Source organism: Macaca mulatta, chromosome 1 (assembly GCF_049350105.2).
Source record: "Macaca mulatta isolate MMU2019108-1 chromosome 1, T2T-MMU8v2.0, whole genome shotgun sequence".
In the NCBI taxonomy this organism is placed as follows: Eukaryota; Metazoa; Chordata; class Mammalia; order Primates; family Cercopithecidae; genus Macaca; species Macaca mulatta.
In genome coordinates, this window is record NC_133406.1 from 107,237,763 (window position 1) to 107,253,729 (window position 15,967).

The 15,967-nt window shown below is 37.3% G+C and overlaps 1 long non-coding RNA gene across 2 annotated transcripts in view; it reads left to right on the forward strand.

The window, feature by feature from the left end:
• The window catches only part of LOC144330368 (uncharacterized), a 32,302-nt gene extending 18,798 nt beyond the window's left edge, over window positions 1–13,504 (forward strand). For both annotated transcript variants that reach the window (XR_013396452.1, XR_013396453.1), the window contains one exon: window positions 13,183–13,504. This is a non-coding gene — a long non-coding RNA (uncharacterized LOC144330368). The remainder of the gene's footprint in view (window positions 1–13,182) is intronic.
• Window positions 13,505–15,967: the final 2,463 nt, after the last annotated feature.

The window sequence follows — 15,967 nt, forward strand, 5'->3', positions numbered from 1 at the left end:
TAAGGACATGAATAATAACACACAAACCTTCCAAAAATCAGCAAGAAACTTTCACACAGGGAAACTAAATTTGCCTATTAGAATACAATCTGCAGAGATAAAGATATGTTAAATGGCACATGCAATTTAAATTACTTAACAGAATATAACCTGCTCAGCTGAAACATTGTACATTTGATTATTTCAATATGTTTTCCAAGTTCAATGGGAGGGCCTAAAATACATCAAAAAACTGAAAGGACCTTCAAATGATTTTTTGGCCCAGAGTGAAGGGTGGACTTTCCCACAAGTCAGTGGCTCCTCAAAATTATTTGAAGAGGCTACATTCTAGATTAGCAAGGATAACCTCATTTCACAGTCTTTAATCTTCAGTCTGTTCCTACTTTCTTCTCCTCCCAACGTATCAAACTAGAGAACGTAAGATGTTTCCCATTAGAGTCCCTCTTCAGGGTCACTGCAGATGTTTATTCCATAAGTAAATATACTTGTAAGAACCCTGAAGAACAAGAAAAAGTTCAAGATTAAGAACAAGAGAGGCCCAAGTTGGGGGGCGGAGCAAGATGGCCGAATAGGAGCAGCTCCAGTCTCCAACTCCCAGCGCGAGCGACACAGAAGACCGGTGATTTCTGCATTTTCAACTGAGGTACTGGGTTCATCTCACTGGGGAGTGCCGGACGATCGGTGCTGGTCAGCTGCTGCAGCCCGACCAGCGACAGCTGAAGCAGGGCGAGGCATTGCCTCACCTGGGAAGCGCAAGGGGGAAGGGAGTCCCTTTCCTAGCCAGGGGAACTGAGACGCATAACACCTGGAAAATCGGGTAACTCCCACCCCAATACTGCGCTTTAAGCAAACAGGCACACCAGGAGATCATATCCCACACCTGGCCGGGAGGGTCCCACACCCACGGAGCCTCTCTCATTGCTAGCGCAGCAGTCTGTGATCTACCAGCAAGGCAGCAGCGAGGCTGGGGGAGGGGCGCCCGCCATTGCTGAGGCTTAAGTAGGTAAACAAAGCTGCTGGGAAGCTCGAACTGGGTGGAGCTCACAGCAGCTCAAGGAAACCTGCCTGTCTCTGTAGACTCCACCTCTGGGGACAGGGCACAGTAAACTAAACAAACGCAGCAGACACCTCTGCAGACGCAAACGACTCTGTCTGACAGCTTTGAAGAGAGCAGTGTATCTCCCAACATAGAGGTTGAGATCTGAGAAGGGACAGACTCCCTGCTCAAGTGGGTCCCTGACCCCTGAGTAGCCTAACTGGGAGACATCCCCCACTAGGGGCAGTCTGACACCCCACACCTCACAGGGAGGAGTACACCCCTGAGAGGAAGCTTCCAAAGCAAGAATCAGACAGGTACACTCGCTGTTCAGAAATATTCTATCTTCTGCAGCCTCTGCTGCTGATACCCAGGCAAACAGGGTCTGGAGTGGACCTCAAGCAATCTCCAACAGACCTACAGCTGAGGGTCCTGACTGTTAGAAGGAAAACTATCAAACAGGAAGGACACCTACACCAAAACCCCATCAGTACATCACCATCATCAAAGACCAGAGGCAGATAAAACCACAAAGATGGGAAAAAAGCAGGGCAGAAAAGCTGGAAATTCAAAAAATAAGAGCGCATCTCCCCCGGCAAAGGAGCGCAGCTCATCGCCAGCAACGGATCAAAGCTGGATGGAGAATGACTTTGACGAGATGAGAGAAGAAGGCTTCAGTCCATCAAATTTCTCAGAGCTAAAGGAGGAATTATGTACCCAGCGCAAAGAAACTAAAAATCTTGAAAAAAAAGTGGAAGAATTGATGGCTAGAGTAATTAATGCAGAGAAGGTCCTAAACGAAATGAAAGAGATGAAAACCATGACACGAGAAATACGTGACAAATGCACAAGCTTCAGTAACCGACTCGATCAACTGGAAGAAAGAGTATCAGCGATTGAGGATCAAATGAATGAAATGAAGCGAGAAGAGAAACCAAAAGAAAAAAGAAGAAAAAGAAATGAACAAAGCCTGCAAGAAGTATGGGATTATGTAAAAAGACCAAATCTACGTCTGATTGGGGTGCCTGAAAGTGAGGGGGAAAATGGAACCAAGTTGGAAAACACTCTTCAGGATATCATCCAGGAGAACTTCCCCAACCTAGTAGGGCAGGCCAACATTCAAATCCAGGAAATACAGAGAATGCCACAAAGATACTCCTCGAGAAGAGCAACTCCAAGACACATAATTGCCAGATTCACCAAAGTTGAAATGAAGGAAAAAATCTTAAGGGCAGCCAGAGAGAAAGGTCGGGTTACCCACAAAGGGAAGCCCATCAGACTAACAGCAGATCTCTCAGCAGAAACTCTACAAGCCAGAAGAGAGTGGGGGCCAATATTCAACATTCTTAAAGAAAAGAATTTTAAACCCAGAATTTCATATCCAGCCAAACTAAGTTTCATAAGTGAAGGAGAAATAAAATCCTTTACAGATAAGCAAATGCTTAGAAATTTTGTCACCACTAGGCCTGCCTTACAAGAGACCCTGAAGGAAGCACTAAACATGGAAAGGAACAACCGGTACCAGCCATTGCAAAAACATGCCAAAATGTAAAGACCATCGAGGCTAGGAAGAAACTGCATCAACTAACGAGCAAAATAACCAGTTAATATCATAATGGCAGGATCAAGTTCACACATAACAATCTTAACCTTAAATGTAAATGGACTAAATGCTCCAATTAAAAGACACAGACTGGCAAACTGGATAAAGAGTCAAGACCCATCAGTCTGCTGTATTCAGGAGACCCATCTCACACGCAGAGACATACATAGGCTCAAAATAAAGGGATGGAGGAAGATTAACCAAGCAAATGGAGAACAAAAAAAAGCAGGGGTTGCAATACTAGTCTCTGATAAAACAGACTTTAAACCATCAAAGATCAAAAGAGACAAAGAAGGCCATTACATAATGGTAAAGGGATCAATTCATCAGGAAGAGCTAACTATCCTAAATATATATGCACCCAATACAGGAGCACCCAGATTCATCAAGCAAGTCCTTAGAGACTTACAAAGAGACTTAGACTCCCATACAATAATAATGGGAGACTTCAACACTCCACTGTCAACATTAGACAGATCAACGAGACAGAAAGTTAACAAGGATATCCAGGAATTGAACTCATCTCTGCAGCAAGCAGACCTAATAGACATCTATAGAACTCTCCACCCCAAATCAACAGAATATACATTCTTCTCAGCACCACATCATACTTACTCCAAAATTGACCACGTAATTGGAAGTAAAGCACTCCTCAGCAAATGTACAAGAACAGAAATTATAACAAACTGTCTCTCAGACCACAGTGCAATCAAACTAGAACTCAGGACTAAGAAACTCAATCAAAACAGCTCAACTACATGGAAACTGAACAACCTGCTCCTGAATGACTACTGGGTACATAACGAAATGAAGGCAGAAATAAAGATGTTCTTTGAAACCAATGAGAACAAAGATACAACATACCAGAATCTCTGGGACACATTTAAAGCAGTGTGTAGAGGGAAATTTATAGCACTAAATGCCCACAAGAGAAAGCAGGAAAGATCTAAAATTGACACTCTAACATCGCAATTAAAAGAACTAGAGAAGCAAGAACAAACACATTCGAAAGCTAGCAGAAGGCAAGAAATAACTAAGATCAGAGCAGAACTGAAGGAGATAGAGACACAAAAAACCCTCCAAAAAATCAATGAATCCAGGAGTTGGTTTTTTGAAAAGATCAACAAAATTGACAGACCACTAGCCAGACTAATAAAGAAGAAAAGAGAGAAGAATCAAATCGATGCAATTAAAAATGATAAAGGGGATATCACCACCGACCCCACAGAAATACAAACTACCATCAGAGAATACTATAAACACCTCTACGCAAATAAACTGGAAAATCTAGAAGAAATGGATAATTTCCTGGACACTTACACTCTTCCAAGACTAAACCAGGAAGAAGTTGAATCCCTGAATAGACCAATAGCAGGCTCTGAAATTGAGGCAACAATTAATAGGCTACCAACCAAAAAAAGTCCAGGACCAGATGGATTCACAGCTGAAGTCTACCAGAGGTACAAGGAGGAGTTGGTACCATTCCTTCTGAAACTATTCCAATCAATAGAAAAAGAGGGAATCCTCCCTAACTCATTTTATGAGGCCAATATCATCCTGATACCAAAGCCTGGCAGAGACACAACAAAAAAAGAGAATTTTAGACCAATATCCCTGATGAACATCGATGCAAAAATCCTCAATAAAATACTGGCAAACCGGATTCAGCAACACATCAAAAAGCTTATCCACCATGATCAAGTGGGCTTCATCCCTGGGATGCAAGGCTGGTTCAACATTCGCAAATCAATAAACATAATCCAGCATATAAACAGAACCAAAGACAAGAACCACATGATTATCTCAATAGATGCAGAAAAGGCTTTTGACAAAATTCAACAGCCCTTCATGCTAAAAACGCTCAATAAATTCGGTATTGATGGAACGTACCTCAAAATAATAAGAGCTATTTATGACAAACCCACAGCCAATATCATACTGAACGGGCAAAAACTGGAAAAATTCCCTTTGAAAACTGGCACAAGACAGGGATGCCCTCTCTCACCACTCCTATTCAACATAGTGTTGGAAGTTCTGGCTAGGGCAATTAGGCAAGAGAAAGAAATCAAGGGTATTCAGTTAGGAAAAGAAGAAGTCAAATTGTCCCTGTTTGCAGATGACATGATTGTATATTTAGAAAACCCCATTGTCTCAGCCCAAAATCTCCTTAAGCTGATAAGCAACTTCAGCAAAGTCTCAGGATACAAAATTAATGTGCACAAATCACAAGCATTCTTATACACCAGTAACAGACAAACAGAGAGCCAAATCAGAATGAACTTCCATTCACAATTGCTTCAAAGAGAATAAAATACCTAGGAATCCAACTTCCAAGGGATGTAAAGGACCTCTTCAAGGAGAACTACAAACCACTGCTCAGTGAAATCAAAGAGGACACAAACAAATGGAAGAACATACCATGCTCAAGGATAGGAAGAATCAATATCGTGAAAATGGCCATACTGCCCAAGGTAATTTATAGATTCAATGCCATCCCCATCAAGCTACCAATGAGTTTCTTCACAGAATTGGAAAAAACTGCTTTAAAGTTCATATGGAACCAAAAAAGAGCCCGCATCTCCAAGACAATCCTAAGTCAAAAGAACAAAGCTGGAGGCATCACGCTACCTGACTTCAAACTATACTACAAGGCTACAGTAACCAAAACAGCATGGTACTGGTACCAAAACAGAGATATAGACCAATGGAACAGAACAGAGTCCTCAGAAATAATACCACACATCTACAGCCATGTGATCTTTGACAAACCTGAGAGAAACAAGAAATGGGGAAAGGATTCCCTATTTAATAAATGGTGCTGGGAAAATTGGCTAGCCATAAGTAGAAAGCTGAAACTGCATCCTTTCCTTACTCCTTATACGAAAATTAATTCAAGATGGATTAGAGACTTAAATGTTAGACCTAATACCATAAAAATCCTAGAGGAAAACCTAGGTAGTACCATTCAGGACATAGGCATGGGCAAAGATTTCATGTCTAAAACACCAAAAGCAACGGCAGCAAAAGCCAAAATTGACAAATGGGATCTCATTAAACTAAAGAGCTTCTGCACAGCAAAAGACACTACCATCAGAGTGAACAGGCAACCTACAGAATGGGAGAAAATTTTTGCAATCTACTCATCTGACAAAGGGCTAATATCCAGAACCTACAAAGAACTCAAACAAATTTACAAGAAAAAAACAAACAACCCCATCAAGAAGTGGGCAAAGGATATGAACAGACATTTCTCAAAAGAAGACATTCATACAGCCAACAGACACATGAAAAAATGCTCATCATCACTGGCCATCAGAGAAATGCAAATCAAAACCACAATGAGATACCATCTCACACCAGTTAGAATGGCAATCATTCAAAAGTCAGGAAACAAGAGGTGCTGGAGAGGATGTGGAGAAATAGGAACACTTTTACACTGTTGGTGGGATTGTAAACTAGTTCAAGCATTATGGAAAACAGTATGGCGATTCCTCAAGGATCTAGAACTAGATGTACCATATGACCCAGCCATCCCATTACTGGGTATATACCCAAAGGATTATAAATTATGCTGCTATAAAGACACATGCACACGTATGTTTATTGCAGCACTATTCACAATAGCAAAGACTTGGAATCAACCCAAATGTCCATCAGTGACAGATTGGATTAAGAAAATGTGGCACATATACACCATGGAATACTATGCAGCCATAAAAAAGGATGAGTTTGTGTCCTTTGTAGGGACTTGGATGCAGCTGGAATCCATCATTCTTAGCAAACTATCACAAGAACAGAAAACCAAACACCGCATGTTTTCACTCATAGGTGGGAACCGAACAATGAGATCACTTGGACTCAGGAAGGGGAACATCACACACCGGGGCCTATCATGGGGAGGGGGGAGGGGGGAGGGATTGCATTGGGAGTTATACCTGATGTAAATGACGAGTTGATGGGTGCAGCACAGCAACATGGCACAAGTATACATATGTAACAAACCTGCACGTTATGCACATGTACCCTACAACTTAAAGTATAATAATAATAAATAAATTTAAAAAAAAAAAAAAAGAACAAGAGAGGCCCTTTTGGTTTCTCTTAGCTATGTCGCTTACTTGCTTTGGGGGTTGGTCACGTGAGAATGTGAGGCTAGGTTTATATCTTCTTTTTGAAGGTTAAATAGTAAGGTTGCACAAAATGATACATGAATGCATTCTCATTGCAAGCAATTCAAACCCTATAGAAGTTAAAATCAAGCAAGAGCAAAAAATCGTTAATTACTCCCAGTTAATACCATTTACTACTCTAGAGGCATATTATCTTAGTTTTGTTATGTATCCTTCCAGGATCTCCTTTTCTCTTCTCCTCCACCCCTTGTTGAATACCTGCAAGAGTTTAGGTGTTTTTCAGCAACACTTTTTTTTTTTAATCTCAACAATATATCTTGCAGATCTTACCCTGTGATTGTAAACACAGCTACCTCATTTTAAAAAATTGTCGTATAAGTATTTTGTAATATAAATGATAGTTCAATTAAAAATTCTTCTCCTGGGCCGGGCGTGGTGGCTCACACCTGTAATCCCAGCACTTTGGGAGGCCGAGGCGGGTGGATCACCTGAGGTCAGGAGTTGGAGGCCAGAGTGGCCAACATGGTGAAACTCCATCTCTACTAAATACAAAAATTAGCTGGGTGTGGTGGCGGGTGCCTGTAGTCCCAAATACTCAGCAGGCTGAGGCAGGAGAATTGCTTGAATCTGGGAGGTGGAGGTTGCAGGGAGCTGAGATTGTGCATCTGCACTCCAGCCTGGGCAACACAGCGAGACTCCGTCTCAAAAAAAAAAAAAAAAAAAAAAAAAAAGAAAAAAAAAATTCCCTCCTAGTGGACATTTTTGTTGGTTCCAATTTCTCAGAATTCTGCAACTATCTGTATAAATTACTCTGTACATACATATAAAAGAGTTCTCTATTTTTTTCTTGGTTTGTTTGCCATTTGATTCTTAATTTTTTATCTTTTAGATTTTAGATACTAATGAATTTATTGTGAGTTGTGAATATTGCAAATACTTTCTCCTCATTTGTACATTGTCTTGCAAGGTTTTAATGAAGTCTGTAGCCTTACAGATGTTAAAAGTTTAATGTAACCAAATATATCAATTGTTTACTTTTTTAGTTTTTGCTTTCTGTTATTTCAAGGTCTTTTATATCCAAGTCATAAAATATTCTCATGTGTTTCTTATAATTTTAAATTTCTGTTTTTATGCTTATGTAGATTTTCTTATTTTTGAGAATGATGTGAGGTTAGATAATAATTTTGTCTTGTTTCTAAATTGATAACTGGTTATGTCAGTACTATTTATTGAACATAAGTTTTTTTTCCCCTACAAATTTGAAGGTTACTTTTATTGTATATTAAATTATATTGAATTGTTCTTAGATCTCTACTGTGTTCCATTGCTTTACTTGTCTATTGTAGCTCTAGTAATATGCTAATCTAGATGATATACTTTATAATATTTTTTGATATCTGATGAGTCTCTGCACTTTTAATTTCATAGTACTGAATTATTTTTATTGCGTTTTGCCATTACTAAAGATCTTATTGTTTAGTATTTTAATGGGTTATTGCCTTTGTAAAGGAATGCTATTACTTTTTGTTTACTGATCATGCGTTTGGTTTCTCTCTCATTCTAATTGTCAGTTGATTGTTTTGGATTTTCTAGATAAATTCTATTGGTTAGAAACAATTATGGTTTTATATCTTCCTTCCCAATATTTATGCTTTTTAAAAATTGTATTTGTTCCTGTGGCTAAGACCTCTCGGAAAGAGGTCCGTTTGAATAACGGACGTGACAGAAGGTATCTCTTTTAGTTCTGATTTGTAATACTTAACATATTTCAGCATTAAGTATGACACTTGCAGGTTTACTCTTAAATATGCTTCTCAAATGAAAATTTTTTTTGTCTATTGATAACTTGCAAATTAAAAATAGAATTTAAATTTTATTTATGTATATATTTGATACATATATTTTTTCCTAAGTTAATGAAACAAAGTAAGTTTTGATAGTTTTTTTTCCCTACCATACCTTCTTCCATTCCTGGAATAAATACTGCCTGGTTATAAAAAGTATATGTATTTTCCATTACATATACAGGTTAATTTGTTAATTTCATGCAATTTTAATATTTGCATTCTTAAATAAGATTGATATACAGTTTTCTTATACTCTTCTTGTCTGAAATTTGTAACAGTGTTATATTAGCAATGTAAAATAGTCGTTTAGCTTTTTATCTTTTTCTATATTCTGAAACAGTTGATGTATGTTGGGAATGCTCTATTTCTTAATAATAAGCTAGAATTTAGGCTGGGCACGGTGGCTCACACCTGTAATCCTAGCCCTTTGGGAGGCCGACACCGGCGGGTTGCCTGAGGTCAGTAGTTCGAGACCAGCCTGGCCAACATGGTGAAACCCTGTCTCTACTAAAAATACAAAAATTAGCTGGGCATGGTGGCAGGCGCCTGTAATTGCAGCTACTTGGGAGGTTGAGGCAGGAGAATTGCTTGTACTTGGGAGGCGGAGGTTGCAGTGAGCTGAGATCGTGCCACTGCACTCTAGCCTGGGCGACAAAGTGAGACTCCATTTCAAAAAAAAAAAAAAAAAAAAGCTAGAATTCATCAATAATCCATCTGGATCTAGTGCATTTTAAAGAGGAACGAATTTCCTCTTTAAACATTTTCATTTCTTCTATGGTATAGGTCTTTTAAAAATGTATTTCTATTCTTTCTAAAGAAATCACCTTTTTCCTAGAAATTGTCCAATTTATTTAGGTTTTCATTTTATTGTACAAACTTACATGTAGTATCCTCTCTATAGTTCTGTTTCTTTTCTAATTTCTATTATTATTTATTTACACTATTTTACTCTTCCTCTGATCAAACATATGATCTATTTTATTGATCTTTTTCAGTAAACAGTGCTGGCTTTTAATACTTGAGTCTACTGATACATCTTACGGTCTTAATATTTTACTAATATTTGATTTTATCTTCATTATTTCTTGTATGCCATTTGTTTTATTTTACATATCCTTAGTTCTTTGAATTAAAATGCAGATTACTTTTAAAGTTACAATTTTTTAATGAACGTATTTATAATTATAAATGTTTTTGTGTGTACTCTTTGCACATTTCCAAAGTCTTGCTCTGTGTTACTCGAACTCATTCTAGGTTTAAATTATAATATTCATTTTAACATTAAAAATTTGTTTTTTATTGACAAATATAAATTGCATATATTTATGGTACACAACATGACATCCTGAAATATATATGGGTTATTTAACTCACATATTTTTGTGGTAAGAACACTTAAAATCTACGCTTTTAGCAATTTTCAATTCAAAGGATACAAATTTTCAGACAAGAGGAATAAGTTTAAGAGATCTATTGTACAACATGGTGATTATAATTAATAACAATCTACTGTGTACTTGAAAATCACTAAAAAGTGTTTTGGGAAGATAGAAGAAGAATGTTGTTAGTTTTAAATTTCCAATTGAATATGACGCGTATGATGCCAGTTTTCTGGAATTTGTTAAAATTTACTTTGTTGCTGATAAACGGTCAAATATACATGTTTTTCCTGTGAATAGCCACCTATTCTTGGTTTACATATAAGCATATGCATGTGTATGTGTCTGTGTGTATACAGTTAATACTTTTAAATGTTTTTAGCTATATCTTTCTCTGTTTCTTTAAAAAGATTATTTGATCTCTTGTTTTCAGTGAGGGCTGTTTCATAGTACTATAACTGTGCACTGGGTCATCTCTTATTGTGGTTCCTTTTTTTACTTCTTTTCAAACCTGTATTGCTCGTATGTACAATTTTGTGACTGGTGTTTATGATTTTAAATAAATACTAATATAAAATATTGCTATATAAAATATGTATGCTTCTATATTATTTCAGTTATTAATATAAATATACCTTTTCCTCTTTCTTAAATGCATTTGGCCTTGAACTCTATTGTGTCTGCTCTCAACATTATTATGCTAGTTTTCTTTTGTCTTATTACTTGTCTGATATTTTCTTTCCTATCTTATGTTTTCCTTATTGTGTCATTCTGTTTTCAGCATCTCTCTTGTAAACAGCATATAGTTTTATTGTATTAACATAGAGAATCTCTGAGTTTTTAATAGATTAGATTTACCTAAGCACATGTAATGTAATTACTGACATGTTTGGACTTATTTCTGACTTTTCAATTTAGAATTCTATATGATGATTTCCCATCTATCTTGTATGGGTTGACAACATTTTATTTATTTTAGTGTTTATCTTCTAATAATTTAGAAGTTAAGTATTCTATTCCTCAAGTGATTATCCTCATATGTTAACATACATGATAAACATATATTTGATTAATAATTCCTCAAATTAATCAATCAAGCAAATTAGCCAGTTTTTATTCTCTAGGAAATTTATCTATTATCATTATATTAATATTTTGATTCTGGATGCCAGATTATTATTTAATAAATGTTTCACAATAACAACATTTAATTTAAAATGAATTTTAGATGGTTCAGTATCCAACAAGATGAAGTTAGGAAGGTAAGAAATCCTCTTCCTAAAAAACAACTATAGAGCTGGACAAAATTGTCAAAAATAACCATTTCAGTACTCTAGAAATTTACCATAAGCATACCACAAATGTTGAAACTTTTATTCTTGAAAAGCAACTGAACTTTGTGTAAGAGCAGCATGAGTCTGTGATAGTCTTGCCTGGGGTTCTCCCACTCCCCTCTCCCAGCTCTGTTGGCATACCATGGAACAGGCCATGAAATCAGGAAGTTTGCATCCACAGCTGGAAGGACTCATTTGATTAGAAGCACTGCTAGGTGATTCCAGTGGCAAGCAAACTGGGAGGGCTAATGTCTTTACTAGCCTGAAGCTATGCTGCTGTTTGGAGCAACTCACAGACTAGCAGACTAGCCAGGAATTTAAACAGGAATACTGGAAAGTGAGACTGCCATAAAGAATTTGATAAACGCTTCATATTTCTTGGTTTGACTGGAGGCTGTGTGTATATGCAGCTGAGACTGGAGTGGGCCCAAAGAACTAAAGGAAAACATCTTTAAAGAGTTAAAGAAAAGGGTGCTGGGAATGACTCAATAAATCGAGACTCTCAATAATGAGATATAAATTATTTTAAAAAGAACCAAAGTTATATTCTGGAGTTTAAAAGTACAGTAATCAAAAGAAAAAATATGACTACAGGGTCTTCGCATCAGATTTGTGATGGCGGAAAAATAATCGATGTACTCTAAGATAGATAAAAAGAAATTACCTAATCTGAATAACAGAGAAAAAAGATTTAAAAAGCATGAACAGATTTCAGAGACCTTTGAGACAGATCAAACATACCAACATACGTTTGATGGGTGTCTCTGAAGGAAAGGAGAGAAAAGAAGATAAAAATAATTTGCAGAAATGGGCAGAATTTATTATTTATTATATTATATTAAGATATATAATAAAATATAAGATATATATAATAAAATATAAGATATACATCTTAAAAAGGATACTGAAGTATCTCAGAGAATTGAAAGTATTGTTTAAATTGATTAATGCGAAGAAGGATGGTGATGTGACTATTCTTTTATTCCTTAGCAACTGATTCTGTGAATCTGCTCCCTGACTCTTTGCGGTTAGCATGATGTAGAAATCTCAGCTTCTGTGCTCTCCACCCCATGTTCCAGACTCCTAGGAGAGAGAATTTTATTATCTCAGCTTGGGGGCTGTGTCTGCTCCTACATCATCAGCTGTGATGAGGTGGCAGAGTTTAACAGTATAGGTATTACTGCTGGGCCCACTTGTTGGAAATGACCCAATGTCATATCCATTTACTGGATTTCAAGATTCTGTCCTCTGCCACTGTTTCCCAGAATCTAGACTGTTTGGGTTATGCTCATTATTTTTCTATTTTGTTGTAGGTCTTACGAGTGGATGTTCAACTTCTGCACCTTGTCTCTTATCTCTTATCATTATCTCATACTTTTCAGCTTTGTTTTTTCAGGGTAAAAGTTTAAGGCTTGATGTTATAGCTCACTATTTGGTTTTGTGTTTGAGTCCAGGTTATTATTCAGCATATATATATATATATATATATATATATATATATATATATTCTAAATTCTTGTGTTTTTTTCATGGGTAAAATATCATCTTGTACCTCTCGAGGGTATTATAGTCTTATGCTAAATCTTTGTTATTTTTACTCTTTGTTTCATTTGGTATAAGTGCTATTGTTTACTGAGTTTTGTGTTTGTCTTCTATGTTCTTGGCTTTCGTGAATATTTGGAGATTTTTGGTTGTTTGTTCACCTTTATAACTGAGGTACTCTCTCAGTCTGCCTGCTATACTTATTTTGATATATCATTCTGGGAAGAGGTAACATAATGTTGCTCTGTAAAAGAGGGTGAGGGGCAGGCAATATTTGCCATTAAGTGCTGATACTTCTTTAAATATTCTAGGAGTGGAGATCTGCCGTCTTTCCAAAGTGTTGTCAGACACCTGGGATGCTTGCCTTGTCTCTCAGCTTGGAAGCCCACACCCTTGCTGCTTCCTGCTATTGCAGGAAGGGACTGGGGATGTCTATCTACCTGTTAGTTTCTGTGGGTACTTCAATAATGACCTCCTGCGTGTCCTGGAACACCTCCCACTCTCTCCAATCATTGCACACATTGGTACTATCTCCACCCTGTGAAGCAATATTATTTTGTGTGTACTGTGGCTTCTGGTTTGCTTCTAATATCCAATTTTGTCAACTTTCAACTGCTTAAAAAAGAGATTAAAAATTTTATTAGACATCTGAGTAGTCCCTCTCTTTCTGTTTTACTGCAAAGTGACAGTGGGAAAGGAAGGCTATATAGTCTACCATCTTGAAAACTGTTCTGGGGCTAGCTCTAAAAAGTTAAACCATAAACTCAGTAAAATAGCTTAATTATTCACTTATTTTTCTTCCTTTTCAATATTTAAAAGAATTTAAGTATAATAGAGTGTTCTTATAAAATATTTAAAAATACGTAAGTAAGGTCGGGTGTGGTGACTCACGCCTGTGAACCCAGGATTTTGGGAGGCTGAGGCGGGCGGATCACCTGAGGTTGAGAGTTCAAGACCAGCCTGACCAACATGGAGAAACCTCATTTCTACTAAAAATACAAGATTAGCCGGGCCTGGTGGTGCCTGCCTATAATCCCAGTTACTCGAGAGGCTGAGGCAGGAGAATCGCTTAAATCCGGGAGGCAGAAGTTGTGGTGAGCCGAGATTGCACCATTGCACTCCAGCCTGGGCAACAAGAGCTAAACTCCATCTAAAAAATATATATGTAAGAAATTTGAGCTTAAATATTCTTTTTTTGTCTCCCTTCCCCTAAATTTATTTTACCATTCTCCAATATAACCTAGGGGTACGTCTATTCAGCCTTTCTCTCAGCATTCATAAAGATGTGCATGCACATGCATGCACACCACACAAACACACACAAACACACACACACACGCTTACAAATGGGGAGATATGATTGCTCCTTTCATTTAATAATATATCGTTTCTTCCCATGTTAGTACACAGAAATCTTTTTCTTTTCTAAGATTATATAATATTCCATAATGTAAGTAAGCCCTCAATTATTGTATTTTCCCCATATTTATGTGCAATTAGGCTTATTTATTCATTTAATAACAGTTCAACAGATACCTATTGAGCATCCAAAATTCTACTTGCTTACTGTTTTGAGCATATTTATTAACCTACCATTTTTTGCATCTATAAGATAAGGATAACCATATTATCTACATCATAGAGATAGAGGAATAAAGAGTTAACATAAACAAAGTGCTTAGCAAAGTGACACACAGTAAAGTCTCAATAATTGCTAACTGTTATTATTATTCATATGTATTAGGGACTTTGTTACTTTTGGGGTGGTAGTGAACTCAAAGTCCATAAAGCTACATTTTGAGATGGTGGGTGATACAACAACGACAACAACAGCAACAACTAACACCCCAGTTGCATGGCTATATTATTGTAAACTGTGACAACTAATATAAAGAATAAATAATTGTTTTTGCAGACTCTAAGTGATATGAGAAAGCAAAAGAGAGGAGCTCAATTTCGGTTGTGGTTATGTGGAATGGGAAAGATGTCTGAGGAAATCTCATCTAAGTTGAGTCCTGTAGGATTTCTTAGCGTCAGCATGGAACAGTGTAGTGGGGAAGGAGCATGGGATACATTCCAGGCAGATGACTTCCAACTATGAGGAGGCTGTTACAGGTTGAATTGTGTCCCCAGCAATTTCATATGTTGCATAAGTACTGAACTCAGTCCCAGTACTTCAGAATGTGACTATTTAGAGACAGGACCTTTAAAGAGTCAATGGAGGTAAAATGAGGTCATGTGATTGGGCTCCAATCCAATATGACTGGCATTCTCATTAGAAGAGATTAGGACACAGACACACATAGAGAAAAGATCAGGTGAAGACACAGGGAAAAGATGGCCACTGACAAGCCAAGGAGAGGCCTCAGAAGAAAATCCTGCCCACACCTTGATCTCAGACATCCAGCCTCCGGAACTGAAAGGAAATACACTTCTGATGTGAAGCCACCCAATCTGTAGTACTTAGAGCAGCCCCAGCAAACTAATGTAGAGGTCAAATTCATTATCCAGCTTCCTTTTCATTATTCGAATGGCTTCTTGGCAATTCTTTCAATTTTCTCCTCTCTATTCTTGATCTGCTGCCTGAAGTAACCATTTTGTTTTCATGGTCATAGCAATTTTGCTGGCTAATGGATCTTCCATCTGAACTTTAAGGTTATTTATTTCCTTTTTTGGTTTGTTTTCTCCTACAAACTCTATCATGCCCAGGTTACTGCTCCCATAGTTAACATTGTGCTATGAGGCTCCAGCCAGCCTGTGCTCACAAGAGCTCTTTGGGCCCACCATTTTCCTGTATATTTCTTCTACCAGCTTCTCTCACAGGCCTGGATTTTGCTAACAACAGAGACCTTGCAGAGTTCGTTAGCTGGAATGGACACTGTGGGATTCTGAGCAGCCCTTTACAACCCTCACTTTCCATTCCAGCTTTTTTAGCTTGTCATCCTTGGTATTTGAGATGCCTTTAATTTTATCCAACATCTGTGTTATGTCTACCATTTTTTTTCTCTTATAGTCAAGAATATTGTTAATCATATCTCTTTATATATATGTATGTATATTTTTATAACAATTACCCAGAATGAAATTGTTAGATTA